This window comes from Ciconia boyciana, chromosome 1 (assembly GCF_034638445.1).
Source record: "Ciconia boyciana chromosome 1, ASM3463844v1, whole genome shotgun sequence".
Taxonomy (NCBI): Eukaryota; Metazoa; Chordata; class Aves; order Ciconiiformes; family Ciconiidae; genus Ciconia; species Ciconia boyciana.
In genome coordinates, this window is record NC_132934.1 from 51,489,963 (window position 1) to 51,512,928 (window position 22,966).

General features: G+C 37.7%; 1 protein-coding gene across 4 annotated transcripts in view; it reads right to left on the reverse strand.

Moving 5' to 3' along the window:
* Positions 1-22,966, reverse strand: part of TMCC3 (transmembrane and coiled-coil domain family 3) — a 148,883-nt gene that overhangs the window by 11,986 nt on the left and 113,931 nt on the right. The gene's annotated exons all lie outside the window — the stretch shown is intronic.

Here is a 22,966-nt window from a genome sequence, read left to right on the forward strand (position 1 = left end):
TATACAAAATCAGCCCCCAAAATTGCTGTACAGTATGTTACAGAAAAACACCCTCTGCTCATGTTTTTTTAAAGAGCTACTTTAACAGTAATATCTAGAAGTACCTACACTCAGAACATCATACTAATAATCATGCAGAGGGTTGAGAATATAGGAATGGATGGAGATAGCAAACCCTGCTTCTGCTTTTTACTGGGGAAATCAGAGGTCCAGGGTAAATGATTTGTCTGAGAACACATGGCAAACACTGATGGAGTCAACACAGAAGATTGTTCTTTTACCATCAACAGTTCCTCTATCACCTATCAAAAAGACAAACATTAAAGCTATAAGGCGTCTCACTAACACACATCAGGGGTTTATTCCAGGTAGTAGTCAAAGATAATCCCAGATACCCTTTGGCAGGTATCTGCACTTCAATATTCAAAGGCTGGGGAGCTTCAGGGCCATTTCAGGAGTAAGGCATCATACAGAGGCAGACTAGCCTGTAGAGCTTTGGATACTTTTGAAAATTTTCCCCAGTTATGCCAACATGGTCTGGTAATGATAAAAATTCAGTTGTTACACTAAGCAACTTAGGCAAGACCTCAGATATAGACTAAGCAACTAAGCATACTAGGCAAGACCTCAGATACAGAACCCACTCCTTCTCTTTGGAGTGGGTTCAAACCCACTCCTTCAGTTTGATCACCTATCTTTCCCTCCATTTTAATTCTTTTTATTAGCATCACAGAGTTGAGACTAAGTACAGGCACCTCAAGAAAGATGTAAATGTGCTTGTAATTTTAGTTTAAGCAAAAAAAAAAGTTTAAAATGCTTTAAAACAAACTCTGTAGAAAGCAATGTCAAAGAAGGCATACACACAGAAGTTCTGGTATTACTAGAAAGACAGCTTTTACTCTCTTGGTCTAATTTGGTCAATGCCAAATAGCCATGTATAACCTGCGACCCAAACAGCCAAGTTCACACCAGCATTGTTTTGCCTCAAATCCTGTGGACATGCTCAGTTCAAACTAGGAGTATCCCAGAATTAACCTTTTATCTAATTTCTAATTAAAGGAGTGAACTAAGGCCAAATTAGCCAGGTCACTGTTTGTGTGTAAATAAGTCTTTAGATACAGTACTATGGCAGATTAAGCCAACAATGGGAGAAGAGAACAATGGGGGGAAGAGGCAGTTTTCTGCTTCATTGCTAACACCAGCTCCTTCAAAACCCAACAACATCCACTGAAAAGTGTCCCATGTCACGACTTGCACTCAGTCCTGTTCCAGGTTGTTCCACAGCATAAAACTGACACAAGCAAACCAGTGCCAATACAAACAACTTCTGTGCCTAGACACTGCAAACTTTAACAGGACTTTATAAAAGTAACCAAGCTACTTTCCATTTACTGTCCAGCAGTCATGTAAAACAAAAAAAAAAAAAAACAAAAAACAAAACAAAAAAAATCACTGTCCTGACTAGGGAAAACAATACAGTGATAAACCAACACTCAGATTTACTATGCTTAAGTTTCTTAAGCAGGCAAGAGGTAGGCTCCACATCCCGCAGTTAACTATTTTGCTGCAGATCAGTCCCACTCTTTAGATAAGTGCCATTAATTAAGAAGGAGTCATTAAAATACTCTCTCCTAACTTGTTAAATCAAAACAAATGTCACTTATGTGTATGTTCCTTCTTTCTCAGGTTTCCATAGCAGTATAAGGAAATACTTGGGACCCCCAGAGCCCCAGGTGCTACATGGGTGGTTCCATAGAGAAGTGCTTATGAGAAGCCTGCACTCTCACTCCCACTGAAGGAGAGTGCCTTTCACCTGACACAAACCCCTCAAAATACAGCCACTATGAATCAGTGTGGGGGTGGCATATTTTTGAAGAGTGATGCAAGACATTCTGTATCTCTTCTTCTAGACTAATTGTTCAACTCTTAGTGTTTCTAATAAGTGCTTTCCCTGCCCCCCCCCCCCCAATGGATTTTCTTCCCCTCCCATTCAATAATAATCTTTCTTTTTCTAAAGATGTTCAAATAGGTGGCAAGAATGAAATTTTCCAGAATACTGTGAAATACTGAAAAACCAGCTGGGAAATACTGAAAAGCCAGCTGCTATACATTTTCAATTATTAAATCCTTTTCTATGAATGAGAATTTGACAAAAAGCCAGCCACATCCCTGTCATGACTAACCACATCTCACAGTTACAGCATATGCTTCTGATTTCCCACCACTTGTGATTTAGAGTGTGCTTTCCTTCGTATCACTCCGTCATCTAACTTCACATCACAAATTATCTATTCCATGTTGATAAAGCTACAACAGGTCACCTGCTCCTTCCACCCCGTTCTTTCTGTTTCACAGTCAACTCTTAATATCACTGCTATACAGATTGTCTAAGCATTTCCTGAAATCCCAGCTCCTGGAACTGTGCAATCATACAAGACACTGCCAGGAAATATTACTAAGTTTCTTGCCCTCAGTTACAGAGAAACATCTCCCACATCTAACTTAACAGTCAACAACCAGCCAAGTCCTTCTTCCCCCAAGATACCGACAATGTTAAAGAAATTTTAAAGATGTGATTTACAGATCTACAAAAATCAAACCCACAACCCAACACTGATTTCAGAAAGTCTAATTCATGACTTCTCATTGCTTTGAGCTGACACACTTATGTAAAACGTATTTTGTAACAGGAACATTAAGACTTTACAGTAGCAGGGAATTTTGGAAGTACTACCATTAAGAGATAAAACACTCTAAATTCAGATAGACTGGCCATCATGTGCAAAAGCCCCAAGATGTGGGTCTTCTGTTTGTTTTAACCATTGCAAAACTTCTATTTATAAACAAGAGAACAATAGCTCCATCACGCATAAGAACTTTTCATTTGCATTAATGCTGCAGCAGCACATCCTGAGCATATAAACAATCACATCTTGTCCTGTACATGAACTGAGTCACTTATTCAGAGGAGCCTGCTTGCTTCTTCCTTTTTCCCCTCTTCTCTCCACACTGAGCTGATAAAGTAAAATCTCAAACATACGTTTCTGTTACATCAGCAGTTCTGCTTATACACAAGACTTTTAGTTCATTTTTTGATATGAAGGCCTAATCAAAAGATAAGGTCTGCTTCACTACATTACGTGACTAACAACCACAGGCTGCCTAATAAGCAGCTTAGATGTCATTTTTCACTATTATGGGAACTACTGGAAGGCTTGCAGCTGTGGCTTTGAGCACTCTTTAAGAGGACTTCACACATACCTGATATTCCTCCCATCTCTCTGACTTTTAGATATCAGAGGCTCTAAACTTTGCTTGTCCATTAAGTTCAATACCTGGTAGCCCTCCTTCCAGGTATCAGCAGCAAACAAACCAACCTAGTTGAACTTGGAAGTGCTAAACACCACAAGGTCTCTCCTTCCTCTCTCCTCCTCCCCACCCCTGCCCTTAGACTTCAGGCTGCTCTCCAGGAAAGGATCTCCATTTTGAAGAGCGTTCCATTTACCTCTCCATAATAACTAGCACATCTCTTGACAAGGCTACTTTATTTTTTAAAGCTTAGTTACTTATATACACAAGCAAACTTTCACTATTTGCCACATTACAAAAATATGAGTACATTTTTTTCTTCCACACCTGATATCCAAGGCTTGTGTTTGTACCCAATACCACAAATGAGGCCAAAGGCAGAGAACTGCAGGGAGACTGGGCCACCAAAATTCAAGAACTTTGACCATACTTCATGATCTACATATACTAAAAGAAAGAAAAAAAGAAAAACGACAAGCCCAGAAAAGAAAGAAGAGAGAGATGAAAGGTTTTATTTGAAAGCCTACTTTACTAAAAAGGTTTTAAATTATTTTTATTACAAAACTGTATTTCATTATGGAAAATAAGGACAACTAAAACTGGAACCACACAGATGCATTATTATACAGGTCATTTGTTATTCAAAAAACACTGCTGCAATAATGGTATTTTAAGCTACTATACATAACTGATGAACACTGTTCTGAATAAACTCTGGAGAAAACATCTTAATTGCAGTGCAGTAAGTGCCAAAATTCTCTGCAGATTCAACGGAATTAACCCTCTACCTCCTGAAGACCACAACAATGGAACTTTAAAGCATTTTCTTATTTACATTTCTTTTTAAAATAGCAAAAATATTTTCCTTTATTTTTACTGAAGGGGCAATATAAAGCATTAGGCAACAGAACCAGAGTTTCCTACTCAGGCAGTACTCTTTGCAGTATCTTCCTCCTCACCTCAAAGAAAATGAAACATTGTCCACCAGGTTAATATAAATAACATATTTCAGAAAAGTAGAAACATAATGGAACAAGGTTTTGTGCTGCTGTGACTATGCTACTAAAGTGGGTCACAGATGATTTCCATTTATGAATAGAACTAATCAGAACTTCGTGAGCGACTATAACAGTCCTCCTTATTCTGGAGGAAATGTCTTCAAATATTATTTGTATGCTTACATATATATATTATTTATATAAATGCACATGTATAAAAATATGCATTTATAAATATTTTAAAAATATACATAAAAATATTATTATTATAAGCAACTACTAGTCCACAGAAAATTTTATGTGTGTATATATATATAAATAAAAATAAATAAAGCCATGTTTCAGCTGATGTGCACCTTCTGGAGAATCTGCTCTTGGCATGGTATTGTAAGTTTACACCCTAAGAATCACTTCAAATAGTTGCAACTAAATATGAATTCATAAAAAAGATAACTTTTCCAGAAAAAAAGAGACACAAATAGCACACGTTTTGAAGATGAGTGTGCCTCTACAAGCAGATCTCCGTGAATCCTTTTTGAAGGGGGTCCATGTGTACATAATAGCAACGCAGAGTAAACAACTGCCTCAGCTAGTGTTTGTGCACTCTCTAGAAACAAGTTCCGTGTGGGCTTGCATCCCCCTGTGCAGAAGAGCGTACTGAATTTGACCCACTTTGCGACTGCTCTGATTCCTAGACACGTAGAGGCAGCACCTTCTACCTTCCTGCTTTTGTAGATTTGAATCTCTTCTCCAGGTGAAAAATATTCAGGAAATTTTACTTGAACTGACAGTTCTAAAGTGATGAAAATTACATTATTCAGCCAATAGACTATTCTTTTTTTGAGGCAACTAGGATGGAAATCATCCTGCTCTCTTACAGACTGCCGAAAGATAAAATACAATCACAGAAACATTCCAATTTCATACCTGGACCACAGTTAGCAATGTGTCAGTCAACATATTTGCTGAACCAATTGCCTATTTGTTAGTTGCAAAGGAAGAAAACCCTTCTAGAAGCCTACAGCACATTTAAAATAAACTCTTACGTTAAGTATCTTGAAGGAATCACTGTACATTAAAACACTGTCTATAGCATGTGATTTTGAACAGTTTCTCACACAACCTTTTTAAAATGTTTATGAGTTTGTACTGGCATGAATCTTTTCCTATAGGAGGTGGAGGGTTTGGTTTTTAAAAGAATATAAACAACTTTCCTATCAGTCTTTTCTCTCTGAACCAAGTTCAGCTAAGACTGATATATCAATTTTATTGAAAATTCATTGAATTATTGAATATTGAAAATAACCCACTATTTGTACTTAGTGATGGGTCATCTCCATACTCTGTTTTTTTCCTTTTTCTTTCAAATTTTTACATACACCATACACTTCAAATACTAATGCACATTACAGAAGATATCTCAAGCAGTAAAAGAAACTGTATTGTAGAGAAGTTCCACAAGTTAATAAGAAGACATCCATTAATTAAAAACCCAAAATGCAGAAGGCTTGTCTAACTGAAAAGAAAATCAAAGAGATTCACCCAATTAGAAAGGAATAAAACCCTACAGTAAATTTTTTATCTAGTCTTAAAAATATTCCTATCCTGAGAACAGACTTCCCCAATTAGTAAGATTTATTAAACTGAATTACTTTGAGATAGCAATTCAAACAATAGACAATTTTGGAAGATAAACTAGATAAAATTACACTTATGTCACCATATTACTTGTAACAGAAGTGTTAAATGCCAATTTTTAAGTTTTAGGGGTAAAGAAACAAGCTATGTTTTAAACAACTGCCTTTAATGGGGATTCACAAAATTTTGAGACTACGGCACAAAGCTTCTAATGTCATTTTGAACAAGCTTGAGTAGTAACTGTTATGTATTGCCAGGGTAGTACTGGCAAATCAAAGCAGACTTTTCCTCTCAGAGATTATTGCAAACTGATGTTCGGCCAGACCTAAAATGTCAAGGGTGGAATGAACTCCTGTGGATACTAAAAGCTCATTACGAAGCTCACTGCCTTCTACTCCAACTATAGCGCACATTTGGTGAACATCTCTTTATTTAGTATAAATACACAGGAGAATGTATATTATGCACAAAGTTTAGGCACAAATTCAGTGCTCAAACTAAATAAAAAAACAAACCAAACCAAAACCCCGCTCTTTTCTCTCTGCCATTCCAACACAAAAACCATTCCCAAATGCAGGACTGTGAGATGAGAATCACAGACAAGAAACAGTAGTGACTTTGTTTAACAGATTACTGGAAAGTGCTCAGAGACTGTACAGTTGCACAGCACATGAAACTGCATAGAACAGAACAGATTCGGTAGAAAAACTGTGTTCAAGTTGGTCTTTCTTAATCTGCTAAAACCACGTTGCTAATCTGAAAGTCATTTAATACAGTGAAATTAAAACCCCTTATCTTAGATATTGTAATTGAGAGGGTTGATAAAATATTACAGACCAATTTATGCAACTTCTTTCCTACATTAATATGTTTATGCAAAATAGCGCTCAATGTGGCACAGATCTAGTCAAGAGCTATCATAGGAGACAGGAGGGCTAAAAAGGTGACACCAATAATGCAACAGCAACAGTAAGAGTCACATAAGAAAATGACAAGCAATGACAGCTTTGCAGCCTGTATTGCTTTTACTGCCTTTTCTTGCCTTTGGATAAGTGTTACAGGCCCCTGTCCTTCATATTCAAGGCCTTTCAGGCTTTTTATTTTTCATAAAACTCTACCTGGGAGGACAGAGGGGATTAAGGCCTTTATAATGTTTTTAGAGTCACAATTTCATTTGGATCTCAGCATTATTAAGGATATCTTGGGTGTTTTGTCCTAGCCCTCCAGAGGACGCAATGGTGTCAGAGGGATTATTTATTTAATCAAATAAGGCAATACTAACAATGTTAAATTGTTCTGGGGTAATGTCTCTCAGGTAATGAAAAAATTATTCTTCAAATAATATTTGTTGAAACATAATTAAGGTTCCGAGAGGTTTACTTTACAAAGATGTTTATATGGCCAGATGCCATGCTAACCGTAATTTAGAGTCTAAAGACAAAACAGGCAAACTTGTCAATTCATATCAAGGAGGAACACTGGCTAATCAAAGTGAGATTTTTTGGAAGAGGAAGCCTTAATATTGTCACTAGAATGTCATAGTACAGTCAGCTTTACATAAATAAAAACAAGTATAGATTGCTACAGAAATAATACCTACACTGACAGTTACGTGCTTATTCACACTCTTAGTTTAATCACGCTTTTTATCGGGGATATATTTTACCTGGTACAATACTTACCAGGATTTACAAAAATTCCCAATCTATGCATTAATGTTTCTTAAGAGTCTTACAGAAGGAGATATAGGAAATTAAGATGATCCCAGAACAATTTGCCTTTTTAAAATAATAGTGATGATTTATATTACAACACACAAACAACAAGTGTTTATTCTGGATACTGCAAAATCCAAAGCACATGATTTTATACAATCCATACATTTCAATTTGAATGGATACTTGACACAACAACTGATAATATTGCTTAATTAATAAAACACAATCTTAAAAGAGAATGGATTTTGCTATTTCTTCAGTGGTGTCTACTATTAAACCCACAGTGATGGGTAAGTCAACTGGTATAAATACATTGATAAAAACTAAATTTTCAAGTTAGACATTAGTGTAGACCTGTGTTTTACCCCAAGAATGTCTTCCAGCATTGCTGGTAAGCTTCACATGCTATGAAGAAACATAAAGCTACTTATATTGTCTAAGCAGGAATGGTAATAGGAGTTATTCATATTATACCTAACAAAAACTTCATGAAGCAAATAGATATTTCAGATTCTTATATAGCCATAACCTGTGTTAGCTAGACCAGGATAGCAATAATAAATATGCACTTCTGAAACAAGAGCACAGGCTATTGCTTTTCTGCTTGGTTGAGTTGTCACACCACCACTCACCACCCATGACATACACCTTCCAGGAACTAAGTTACAGAGTTCACCAATCAACTTCTCTGCCAAGTGCATGAAAACAATAGAAGATGCTTCAGAGCATTTTTAAGAGGTTTTTTTCAGCTCACTGAAAGTCACTGCCTCCCTTACCTAACCACGGAGAATTGGGAGTGCCTCTCTCAAGCCACTGCCATAGCCAAATGGTTGCACTCATTTCATTATAATATTTCTGTATGAACCTACAGGCTGCCCAACTCAAATAAGTTTGTTCCCCACATTCTTTGGCCATTCCAGCACAACAGAACCATTTAAAGCAGGATACAGGAGTTCAGTCATGTACTTCCCTACCTACCTTCCCCGTACAATTTTATTATGCCATAAAATACTGCAGTAAGCCTTGATGGTCTTTTTAAGGCAGCTCATAATCTTAATTCAGAGCATTTTAAAAGAAATTATCAACAGAAAATGGCATGTGTTCAGCTTACAGTCAAGCTAAACACAGAAGGTTTCTCAAAAGCACATAGACATAAACGCTAGTTGCCAATTATCTTTTAATGCTAGTTGCTACGTACTAAACTCCTATTAGATTTTTCTATTTTTAGAGTTGTGGAGATGTTAGCAGCCTATTCACCAATATGATTTGATTAGAAATGAAGCTGCAATCAATATGCCGTTCCTAGCCTGCCCGCCTCCCTCTCCTTTGAACTTTCTAAATAGATTCATTTTTTTTCTCTCTTAAGTTTCTATTCAGACAGTCTAAAAGGATATGCTTTATCACATGATTGGCTTTGGTGTAAAAGATTTATAAACATATTACCATATTCAGTCATAGCAACAGCACAGAAAAAAAGGAACAAAGCGGAGCTCAGTGGGAAAGGAAGCAGACAAGAGTCATGCTGTCCTTGGAGTCCGACCATGGTTACTGGCACTGCACTGAGCCAGAGCTCCGTACCTGAGCAGGGAGCTCTGCTTGGCTACAGGCTCCGGGATCATGTAGTAAACAGCCTATCATTCGACACAGGAGACCTCATACCTTTGAAAGTGGAAAAGCAAAACAAAACCCAAAACACAATACTCATTTTAAAAGATCAAGGTATTAGAAAATTGTCTAAATATTTTTTCCCTTTATCTCTCATTTGGTCATGTCCTTAGAGTAATTTAACCTGCATAAACTACCGTCTATAAATCAGATATTTCGTGGTCTCCACAGGCAGATGAAGCTCTAACCCTCAAAAATATGCCTCCTGTGAGATTAGCCAAATGATGCTAGCCTAATTACAACTTCCACACAGTCAGTTAATACTCTATACTGTATTACACGTTGAAAAAACATTTTCCAGATAGTCTTCCTAAATAAACAGAATGACAAATACACTCACTTTCTGTAGGCAGTTACTTGACAAGTTTGAGAAACACATAAATTGCACCATATCTCTTTCACAAGCCAATGGTGCCAACAGCTCCTCAAGCAAGTCCCGCTCTTTCTTTCAGCTACTGCTCTTTGCTCATCCACAAAGCCTGTCATGCCTTGACTTCAATTCCATGATTTCTAAGGAATGCTTTTACCTACTACCTCACTGAAAATTCCACAACATATGTCCAGGTTTCACAACTATGGCCAAGGCCAAAAATTCAGGAGCCACATGGACAGTGGTTAAGTTAGATCTTGGAGACTCCCTTCCCAGAACAACTTGTATTTGCTGCTGTGTCAAGAAGCTTTTGCTGATACAACTTTGAATTCAGAGAAATAGAGGGTTGTCCAAGAAATTGTAGTGCAAACTGCAATGGAAGCTATCTCAGCTTATGCCCTCTAGTTCTTGGTATGTACGTTACAATCAAAGCAGACTGCTGGCAGGTAAGCAAGTGGAAGAAACAGGTTACAGGTGTCACCTTCTGTACACAGGAGTAACATGCACCAACCTAGCTACAGTCTGGATTTTCGTTCCAGAGTATCAGCTATTTTCCAAAGTTGAGGAAAGTACTTGCTACCAGCATTAAGTTTGGACAGAAATATACTTTAAACAGTAGCTCCTGCAGACTTAGCACTGCGTACCATAAAACAAAGGTTTGGGGAAAAAATAAAAAATAATAAAAAAAGCAGGTGGTAAACTAAAACCAAGAACATTTAACATTTCAGTAACTCAAAGTGGCCTGAATGGCTTATATTCTATGTCAGCTAGGGAGGGAGCTTGTAGATTTGCAAACATTCATTAAATGCTTTGGGAAATTTTAATGAGTTGCAGTGATTTGCACAGGCCAAAAACCTTCCATGCAACAGAAACAAAATGTGAATGAAAGGAACTCCACCACCCCCCCAAACGAAACTGCAAATGACAAGTCACTTCTTTAATTGATCTGCTCTCCAAATTCAGATTTTCAAAGTCTGCCTCTACATATGATTCTGTTACTAATCAGGCAACACTGCATCATTTTAACTTTATGGAATAAACTGACGTAGTTAATTATTCATCCCATTTGGTCTGTACGCTTTTTACTTGCTTTTGATTATCTTTCTTGTTCATTTACTGCTTTAACAAGGGTGTTATAAAAATAAAGGTCAGTACAGAAATAAATACACCAGGTGTTATGTTCCTCTGTGTAATTTAACAATATTTAGACAATAGTCATATAGCCTGAAAGCAAAAGATACAGTAAAAATTACTGAAAAAGCCTGTTAGGGCCATCTGCTAGCTGAAAGCCAAATATTCACCAAAATAAAAGCAGCTATATGTTCAAACATTTTCGGATTCACTTATCCACAGATACTGGGATGACTATAGTGTAGTATATCCATGTAACAACGCTTAAGCACATTTAAAGTAGTATAAATAGACTAGTAAAACCAACTATTTGTCGTTATTTAGGTTTTTATTGAAAAGCTGTTTCACTCCTTAGTGTGATGTAGGTGATGTTTAGTTTCTGGTACTGACTTCACAGTACAGGTTTTAAAAGATTCATGCACAATGCTGTGCATGCATTCTTGTTTAGCACGCAGAGCTGGGGTTGGGGGTTAGCAGAGTGTAAATAAGACACTTATGGCTTGGCATAATAAAAAATTTATACCATCTTAACAGTGCTTTTCAAGTTCTCTAGATGGCTTCTGGGTCACATGAGGTAACAGATAAGAGTTCTTACTATGTTTAAAATATTACAGTATTGTGATATTTGATTATGTAATGTATTACAGCTGAAACTTGTGTCAGAACTGATCACAAGTTTTCTTACAGTTCTACTATTATCTGTAGGGAAATGAAAGGACTCTTCCTGGAAATACCTCCTGGAAAGAGCCTTGTTCCAGAAGATATATAGTTTCATTACACATACCAACAACACCGTAGGCACTATATAAGTTTTAACCCAATCAGAGAAATTTTGTTACCACCTAGAATGCTAAGACCCAACTATAAGTACTTATCTTGCTGTCAGACAAAATCTCACAGTGCAATGAAAAGAAAATCTAATGGATTCAGGAGATGAGCTAACAAACTGGTTGTATAGAGACTGCTACAAGTGAATGTACATAAAATCACTACCTACAGACTTGGCAGGCTGCCAATATCCCTTACAGTGAGCAAGTCCAGCAAGGCCAAAGTATTTTTAGAGTAAAATTATCACAGTTGGAGTATTATACCTTTATGATCACCTTCTGAAGTGTTCTCATTGTTAACAGTAGAAGTTAAAAGTTATAGCTGGTAGTTCTAGATACCTGTCTCTGGCACAACGTGCTGGAATGATTTGAGCTGTACTTCTGACCTGCAAAAAGGCAAATCCTAGAAAAACTCCACTAGTTGCAAGAGAAACCCCAATGACACACTATCTCAAAGCTTGCACTGAGAAAGTCATGCCAGATGTACTCAATGACCTGTTCCATAGGAATTTGCCTTTCCCCTCCCCCCAAATCACACAGACACACTGGTGGGCAATACGAGCCAGAGATGAAAAGAATAAAAACTAATCACCACATTGTTCTTTCAAACCAATCACGAGTTCCAAGTATTAAAACATGATCTATTTATTTCCCTTTTGGTCAGTGTTGCCTCCTGAACCTGCTCAGCATCTGTTCATAAGATGAAGATTTTGTGATCTGCCCACAGAAGATTAAGTGTCACAACTGCTTTCATTGTTGAAACACTCAAGGACTCCTATTGTGCGAAAAGTAAACAAAGTGTGTCTTTGACAACCACAGACACTTGATCCGTGCTTACATTTAGATGCCACATAACTCCTGCAGCCACCTCAGGTGAAATTTCATCCTCAGTCTGATACCACAGGCATCTGACACCTTCCACATAGTGATTCTGCTACCTGCAAAATAGTCTAAATTCTTATGTCTTCACTTTATCTCATCCATGGCATGGCTGGCATCCATGAATGATGATGGTAGCCACTTTGGCAGGTGGAACCTGAACCAGTCACTATTTTGGGTGAAGCAGGAAGGCCTGGAATTTTTTTAAGTATTAAGCTCAGGAAGGACACTGCAGGACCTATTCTGCTCCTTCCTGGAGGATAGGAGGATGCCACATACAAGGACTTTGCTTCAAATCACAGCTTACTGGTTAAGCACAAGTTCATGAGTTCTATTCACATGAGCTTCTGCTCATGTGAGTTTCTGCCTCACATGAGGTCAGGCTTTTCCCCTTACCACTCTCCACCCTTCCTTTATCTCTATATACTTTTTTGTGAACTCTTCTGTTCTCAGTTCCTTCTCGGTCACTGCTTACCTCCCACTTTTCTATCTACATACCTTGTAACAGGTGGGTACCTTCCCCTAACCCAGAACTTCTGCAGGATCTACCTACTCCCCAAAATTTCCTGACTCAATTTAGATTTTGCTCATCTCTGAGCCAAGGAGTCTTGAAGCTAGGCTCTAGCTTTATAACATTTATAACAGATGCATATAATTTGTCATTAGTGGTACAACTTCCTGTAAATCATGTCAGTATCCACTCACATTAGGAAATATGAAGAAAATAATCTCACTATCCAAGCGCAATCTTTCTAGTAGGTCATTCTCTGTCTCTCAAAAGATGCCTTATCAAACGTGCAGATACTCTTTAGCTTACATAACTTTACAAGGAAAGCAACAACAGCTTTAATTCTAGGAGTCTAACAGTAAGTTAACAGCAGCAATATGATGCAGCTGCAGAAATAAGAACCAATGTGAATGCAGAACAAGCAGCTCTGTAAGCCATGTAACAAGCTTTGACACTCAGCCTTCCCCATCAGCCTGCCAGTACCTGGAAGACACTTTTTCCTCTCTAGTCTCTTGTGTATGCACCTTCACTTCTCAGAAGTACAAAAAAAGTATGAAAGTGTTCATGTATAAAAAACAAAACAAACAAAACCCGAACCCAGGCCAATACTGAAAGCTTAAGTGCTAAGTTATTATCGGCCATAATCTACTCATGAGGCTATCCAGGCTGCCACTTGCCTGTCAAGCAAAAATAACATCTGCTTTAAAACCTACCATTGCACTGTACTGTAGATACTGCATGAGGGGGAGATGATTGCAATTGCACTATAAAATACTCTTCCCAATTTTTTTAGCTAAACTTTTTATTTAAGCTTACAGCAATTAAAAGAATAAATTAAAGCTCTGGGTTATCTGTATAATGAAAAGAATTACCAACATCTTTTTGTCTCTCTTTTGTGCCACTCAAATAACAAAGATTGGAAGGATGGTAAGTAATACTTCAAAAGCAATTTTACCTCATTAAAACAGAGACATGATTCTAAATAACCTACAAGAGAACTAACGTAGGTAGTCTGAAGACTTGGTATAAGGCAAATGTCACTGTTTCAAGTGAGATGCACTTCGCCAGTCATTTCCTGAATTCTTTTTCCTGTTATTTCACATGCTTTAAAATCTTTTTTCCTGAAGAGTTTATTCCCTCATTCTCCCGGGATTTCTTTGCAGTGACTTCATAATAGTCCACTAACAGGGACGCTGATATCACAGTCTGTTGCCAGGGGAATCAATTCAGATGCAAAATGTATCGTGACTTTACTGCAGAAATCAATGGGGAAGAAATACTCCATCAAAGCTGAATCACGTGTTTAGTCATATGTGTCTTCAGCAACAGGCATGGGGAAAGAAATAACCTGTAGGCTTGCTTATCAATTAAGATTGTTCATCAAGGAAGTAACAGCTGGGTTCTAGGCTCTCTTCGGCTTCAGACACGTTCAAACTCTCAGCTTCAAGGAACACACCCCAACCACCAACCTGACAGCTAAGACAATGGCATTCCTCTGCCTCTCCTGAGGAACTCTGGCCACTGGACCCTGAGATTTATGGAGAGATTACAAAAGAGAGTAGGGCAGTGAGGACATGCCCCAGCAAGGAGAAAACTGTCCTCACACCACAGACATGTTTTGAAGAAATGCACTGTCACTGAAAGAGGGCACGCTAGCGTGTTGCTTTGTGTTCTCAGGCTTGCTCTTGTTATTCTTCAACAGGGAACTTGTTGCCCTGAGCCCCTACAGTGCTGGTGCCAACCTGCCTCGGGAGGTGCAAAGGCATTGATCAAATTGCACACCTCAGAAACACAGGCTCCCAAGCATCTCATCAAATAAGATGGTGGGGAATACACAAGGTGTCCGACAGGCTCCTTTCCTTAGTTCAGCAGCAGCTTACTTATGCTGCACTATTTCTATGAAACATGTTGAGTCTAATTTTTATCCTATTCCTGTAAAACCACATTTTGGACCATTTTTTCAGTATGTTATTAATCAGCAGGGTTTGAGCCACACATCTCTCCCATTAAAAGAGCAATTGTGCTGTAATGTTCCCCACCAGCCATGACCTGAATGGAGCTTACCAAAACACACATCCATCACTACTTAATATTGACAGGAATAACTTGAAAAATGGTATTGTATGCAAGCCAGAGTGCTTAAATAGACTGCAGGCAGAATCTGATTTCCATACACTGTTCTTTCCTCTTCAGTAAACGCATAACACAAGTAATGCCATCTAGTTACCTCTAAAATCATGGTAGGGTGGAATTGGCTTATATACCTAAATAATTTACCACTCAAGAGAGGTGATTGCAGTCCAGTTTGAAATCAAGCCACGAGAGCTTATCACTGTTGAGACCCCTCTGCACACATTTCCTGACTTAAGAACCCCAAACTTTTGGTTACAACAACTTTAACTGTTATGCCTGAGCACCCCATGTTCTTTTAAAACTCTACTTATTTTATTTTTTTCTATTAAACATACTCATGATAGAGATTTTCATCAACTAGTCAGAGGACAGCAAGTATCTGCACAAAATAGCTTACATACTTTGGAACATTTTCTTGGACAATCCTGCTCTATATGTGAGGTATTAGAAAAGGTAATAGGAAAATTCTGAAAAAAAAAGTCTCTATCAACTGAAGCTTCAGTTTTTCAGATTATGGATCTTAACATGGACATCTAAAGTTTGGCAAACAAAAACTGAACCAGAGCTAAAAAGCTACCTGCAATATCCAGCTTTCTATGCAGCAAAGTCCAACAAAATAAAAGTCAGATTTTATTTTATTAATTAAAGTGCACTAAGTGTAGACAAGCTGTTAAACACGTAACACTTGGTAAGATACTACGCAACAATCCATTCCAAAAAAAAGCAACATTTGTTAATTTTTTATGCAGGTCATGATTTTCTTGCTTCAGTGCTTGTGAAAATGAAATATTAATGCCATGCACAGGCATGAAGCATACTGAAAACCCCCAGAGCTCTGTCAAGACACCTAGATTCAGTTTCAGAAGCAGCAACCAGAGCTACTTCAGTAAAGATCGTTCTTCCACACTGCGTGGCAGAAAAGCAGTGCAGAAAGGCATTTCATTGATTAAGGCATGGATGAATCCAGATTCTCGAAAAAGTTATCAGGAACATCACTATGCTATGCACCTGGAGACAATAAAACACTGTCAAACAGAATTAAGTGTGCCTAAAAACCAAACCACTAGACAGCAATGAACATGCTTTGTTCTTGGAGAGAGAATTCAAAATGTAGATTGACAAGAATTTTCTGTTTATCCCTTGCCACATGAAGCACGTGCCCAAATTTAGTTAACACTAGTCTTCTGTAAATCTTGAATTAACTCATGGAACATGGATGAAAAAAACCAAGACCAACAATTGTTTAAAACTAAGTAGTAAGATTTTAGTTTCCAATAACAAATGCAACCATGGAAATGATCAAAAAGAAGAAGAAAAAAAGGAAATAGCCCCCTCCTAAAATTTCAATGGCGCGTTCTCTATGTATCAACATAAACGCTTCCTATGGCACTTGTTCTCAATGAAGAGAGCAATAGTGTGATAGGAAACAGGCACATCAAAATGCAGTGGATACAAGAATAACTGTGCACATCAATTGTGGCAGGAAGCACTTTGAGTAACTCCAAGCACCACACCAGAGTAAAGTGGTCTGCTGTCAATATCTGCTTCTTCACTTGACATGTTTTGCCTTCCCAAAGGCATACCATCTCATTTTGAAGTCATCTACCTTCCTTCACAGTGCTTTCTCTGGCCACTTACTTGCTGCTAAAGGCACAAGAGTTGGCTGGGATGTTGTGTTCAAATCAAACCTGCCTTCCCAATGCTCCTACAGAGCTCTCTGGCAGGCCCATTTTCTCTTTCTACACTCCAGTGTGACACACTGAAGATGCTAGAGCACCTTCAGTCAAGCATTTAGGGCAGATCATTAACAAAGCTTTCACTATTAACACACTTTTGTCAGTTCATCACTACCCTGCTGATACGAAAACTTCATTCAAGTTAGAGTATAAAACTGCCTTTCGTGGGAGAGCTCCATGGTAGTCATAGACACTATCAGAGGGCACATGTTACACTTGACTGGCAGCTGAATAAGCACTAGTTATGCACCAGGTGGCTAATTTGATCCCACATTAACTCCATGCTTCTTCTGAAGGGTGTCATTATTGTTAGCAACACAATGCAGAGGAGACCACAGACAATTAAAAATTTGTTGAGAGAGAGAGAGAGAAAAAAAAAACCTCTTTTGCAGGGCTAGTTACATGCAAATCAATGGTCAACCCAAAGACAGCAGCATCAGACTGTGCTCAGAACTAGCAGACAGGCACCTGCTTCTAAAGTTACTGAAGAAGCTAAATAGGAAACCTCATACCTGAGCACAGCCTGTATATTAAACAAGTTGTCTACAGTTCTACAGCTCAAAAGCAAATACCAGTAACTGCTTTAAAGACATTAGCAACCCAATTGTCTTGTAACTGACAACTGACAGATTAACAACATTTACTATGACAAGCTGTATGAATTTTCCAAGAAGCATCTCTAAATCACTGCTAGAAACCACATATGCCCACAAAGTCTAGCCAACCCATTTTTTAATAATAGATTGGATATCCCTGGAACATTAATCTTCTGTTATGCCATGACTTAATGCTTGAACTGGTAAGCACTATAGGCAAGAACATCTACATGTTAACACAGCATTACTATTTTTTAAGCAATAATTTGTGGTTGGCTTATATTTCCCAGGCTACAAACTCCAGCAGCACATTGCCCATCATATAACTTTTTCCGATACGTCTGGAGGGTATCAGGACCAGCAGCGAGGGCAGAGGGCTACAGTGAATACGTACTCTAGTCTAACACCATTAAGCAAAATTAAGGCTTACCCATCACTAAATGGATTGGATTGTTAGCTAAGCAGTTTAACACAATAATTTCATTTGAACTAACTACAAGTGTGTATATATTCCTGTGTATAGAAAAGCATGAGATAGGGGACCTGACAGTTCTCTACCACAAACAGAATTTTAGAAAGTGTTCCATAATGCAAAATTATCCACTACTTCTTAAAGATTTGAGCCTTAGCTTAGCCTGAATAGCAGCATAGAACAATTGCTGTATTCCTTTGGACACATTCAAACTGATAGAGAAGAAGTGGCAGGGACAGGATGCTGTATAATCCCCCACAATCCAGCAAAAGCATTAGTTCAGCAAAACCAATGAAGTCTAGTATCATATGGACCTTAGACTCATTTCCTACAGCAACAATGCCAGCAACAACTTCCCAGACCCCCTCACTGCTCACACCTCAATACCCTCAGATTCTCTTAAGTCCCTAAAATGCTATAGAATATTTTCTGGTTCCTCCTGTGTCCATAACTGTCCCCTATAATGGCTCCAACTTCATTAGTGTCCCTTGCATAACCTTTCTGACCCTGCAGGTGGGCAAGAGAACATAATCTGTGGATAATCTTAACCTATCTACCTACTGACGGACCAGCAGGCCAGCCAGTGGATAATGGGCAATTTGCGTCTGACTTTCAGTTCCTACAAGAACAGATAAGTACCTGGTCAGGACACACAAAAATTATTTTCACAAGATGTCTGGGCTCATTACCTTTGAAGTCAAATGTGACAGAAGACTAGTATTAGACAGAATACATTCACTTCAGACCTGAATGATGCAAAAGCCTCAGGAAATATGTAAAATAATTTCCAGGACAGAAACAAAGGACTCAAAGGAAATTCCTGGCTCCTAACATTGAAGTTACATTCATAAACTTAACAGGCTTCCTTTCAAAAGGAGTCATGTATTTTTCCTGCTACTTAAGTTTGAAAAGTAATTTCAGAACATCAGTACTCCCATGAATAAAAATTTTATCTTTATTTACTACCTTTACTTGCAGTTAGATCTTTCACTTCTACACCCTGCTTGATTTCAACTGTTTGTCCTTATTATTGGTGCATAGGTGCAGGATGACATACATTAAATGAAAATTAATTTAATAGTAGAAAGTTCTTCTCTTTCCTTAAAGGAAAATTATACCAGATGCTTTGCAAGATTATTAACCATCTCTAACTCCATCTTCCTTCTATTCCCTATCCCCTGTGAAATCTCCACACATTGTTTATCAAGTGTCAAGACTGACTCAGGGCCACACTCATATTCTAAGCACAGGGAATTCAGCAGACATGGTGTTTACCTTTGCTAAGATAACAGACCATATTAACTGGCAGGATCCACCACTGGTTAAAACAAAAGTTAAATTTATTTTATTTTCTATTTACCTCCAAGTATCTAATTAAGTCTTTCATTGTTCTCTCCTTGAAAATCTGCTCAGAGATCTATTTGCTTTAAAGTCTTCCACATCACTGAGGTTATGCTAAGGCCTTTATTTACTTAGAGTATTCCTTTCTCTTTTACAAAGAGGTCCTACACTTGCTATTTGTCTGAAGGGGGGTTAGTCCTGCTAACTCCTTGCAGTTTTCTCTCCAGCACAAAGACTGAAGACAAAGTCCATGTTTTATTTTCACCTTGATTACAAGTACCTCTCATTTCTACGCATTCACTCCAATTTGCCATTCTGCCTCCACTCTTAAACACCAGTGTCTTGCCAAAAAACGAGGACAAGGTTAATAATTTAAATTCTATGCACAAACCTAAATAGGCTAATCTCATTCGCAGTTTATCTTCACTGGGGAATTTACCTATTCTCTTTTTATTTACATAGTGGAACATACTGTTTCTAGTTCTAAGGAATTAAAAAAGTAAATACTTTGGAAACAAGTATCTGAATCTCTTAACAAACAATTTACTGGTATCAAAGAGACACGAAACCTAATGAGACAAAAATGCTATGAATGTATTAGTCCAAAGCAAAACGGATGCAGAGGGAAGAGAAGAGAAAGGTTACTGTAGGAGGTGATAGGAAACCTGCACGCTTCAGACTGGGAAGAAAATGCCCGAAGAATCTGAAAAGTGATCCACCAGTTTCATAAAAGCTCTGGACAGGATTTAGAGCTGTAACATGAAGAATCTTTAGGGATGTTTAGAGGGTTTCTGGGTTTTCTGTAATGTTATGAAAAATATATGCTAATATGATAGCACAGGTTCTTTGTTACGAAATCTAAGTACTGTCAGCACTACAACCACCATAGGCAATTCAATTTATGAGACTTCTGGCTAAAGTCATGGTATCACATGCAAGAGTAGGAGTAGTTTAGCCACTGAAATACTAATGTCTTAAATAAAAATAATTAATACATGTTGCTACTGTAATTCATACTGGACATTCAATCCCAAAAGAGGGTATGTCCTGAGCCAACAGCAATAAAATTATCTTTTCTTGTGGTAGCTTGCAGATGAACAATGACTAACAGTGACTTCCTAATCTTCATAGCCCTCACCCCTATTCTCTCAGCTTTGTCCTTTCATAATGAAGTTCCTAAACTACAATTTCTATACAAGTTTTCACAGAGATGGAAGACTGCAGGAACTGGTATGAATATAGCTCCCAGGAAAAAAAAAAAGGAAAAATAATCATTACATGCATTTCACATGGTGTAATTTACAATCTTCTTTTTTTCCCACAAACAAAACACTGGAGGCAAAGATCAGCCAGAATTTCTAAGATAAATACAGTTATTCATCCTTCAGTTCTGTTTGTGCTCATTTTTCTAAAAGGAAAAGAAAGGTTAAATACATAAAATATAGAAAGGGTATAAATATTTTATATATGCATATACATGTGTGTGTGTACGTATGTATAAAATAAAACACACAATGGCATGTATTATGGCAATAAAACTACATCCTTGCACTCTTTTCTTCTCTCCCACAAAACACAGACAACCCCATGTCTAAAATTGTTACTACCAAAAATACGTATCTGGCGCAAAGTGGTCATTTTAAATTAATGTCTAGCAATTAGGAAACTTCATTTGGCACCTGCAAGAGTGATATCTAGCATCCCAAGAACACGGAGTTCTGAGTCCACTTAGGAAAAAAAAAAATTTATCTTGAGCGCCCCGTGGTGCATGAAGAACACACCTTGCCAAAAAGAGCTTTACACAGTAAAGACAGTCCATTACTTTGGTGGGAACAGGGGAATGACTTGACATAATTCAGAATAAGGAGATTAAAAATAGAAGTGTGTCTTCTGGGAAGTTCAAATATCAGAACATTGCAATATTTTCAAATTGTCAATTTGTTCACTTCTGAAAAAAAGTATACAGAAGTGATGCAGAATATATAACATATACTTACAATTTCAAATAATGCATAAGCATCATCTTTAGTCATTCTCCCTTTTTAAAATGACAAAGGGCTGAATAAACAATGCAAAGCCTGCTCAGGCAGAAGAAAGCTGAGCATAGTGTTAGCCTAAGGCATGCTTCTGAGCATTCAACATTCGAAAAAGCAAGCACATCTGCTGTGATAATGCTGAGGGTTTTGTGTTTGGAAACGAGCTGTTGAATTGAGGACGCTTTGTACCTTTGTTAACATGACTGTCTCCTAAATCTTATTGCTACTGCGAAGATAATGACAACACATAGACCTGTCTGCCCCAGGAGGAAAAGACATTTCAGAGAATGACGCAACTTTATCACAAAAGTGTCAGAGCACTCAGAACTGAATCTCCCCAGTATGTTAATCACAGCACTGCATGGTACCAGGCACTACCCTTCTAAAATTAAAGCTTCCCCAAATTTAGCAAAGAATAATTATTACAGGAAATAATGTGTTGGCTAGTAAAATATATGGCAAGCTCACTGCCCCTTATATGGAAATTTCAAAAACTCAGCTCAAATACAATACTTCCATGCCAATTCTAACTCTGTACCATGAAAACACACTGATATGATGATTCAGTATATTAAGACATGAGACTGTTCAAAATCATATTGGAAGGAGAATTTCTTCCCATTTCCAATTCACTAACCCTGCTTTAATAAAAGTATGTATTTATCAGTCCATCATCCTGCTGGTCACCAAAACAGCAACATCATAAGAAGCATATTTGGCCCTACATAGAAACATACAGTGACAAATTTTAAACAAGTATTCAGATGCAGCTATTAAAACCTTGTCTCTTTCAGCCTTTTTGAGACTGAAAAGGGTTCCTTTTTCAGCCACACCTACTTTACAAAATGAACATGACAGCACTAATACTTGCCAGTGTCTGGGCATAAAGTAGTCTCATATAGACAACATGTACGAGTGACACTGAAAACTTACCACACAGCACTTCTTCCCAAGATGTAAAGGCTCACTGCATATGCTCAAACACTATACAATTTTACATCCTAGCCTTAGAAAACTAGATTCCTGCTCCTTAGGGAGGATTCATTTTAATTGGCAGAACCTGCCAAAAGGTTAAGGTAGATTGTGGTCTGACAGACACATGAGGAATAATAAACTGTCTAATATTTCCTATCATTACAACTTTTGCTGTAGGTTAGGCAAGGCCAAGGTTAACTCCTTAAACCAATAGAAAAATTACTGGAAAAAAGCTTACTTCAAACCCATATATACACAAAGAAACAAGTTCAATCACACTTTCCAATTCCACGTTCTAAAGCTTCCTACAGAAATTTCTGCCTTGGGCTTTTTAAAAACCAAGTTCTGAATTTCTGAACCTTGTGATGCCTACCTTGCTGAATGAATGATTTTTTTTTTTTTGCATCAGCAACACCTATAACAAGACAACACAAGTACTTTACACTGTGTCTGTGTGCTCCCAGTTCCTATCACTAAAAGCTTGTCTTTTTCTAACTACTTACTGACATACTGTAAGTTCATAAATGCCTGTTTTCATTAATGAAATTGTTACAAATTGCATCTGCAGAAGGCCTAATCCTGAACCACTGAAATTACCCAGTGTTGCTGCTGATTCACCCAACAGCAGGACACA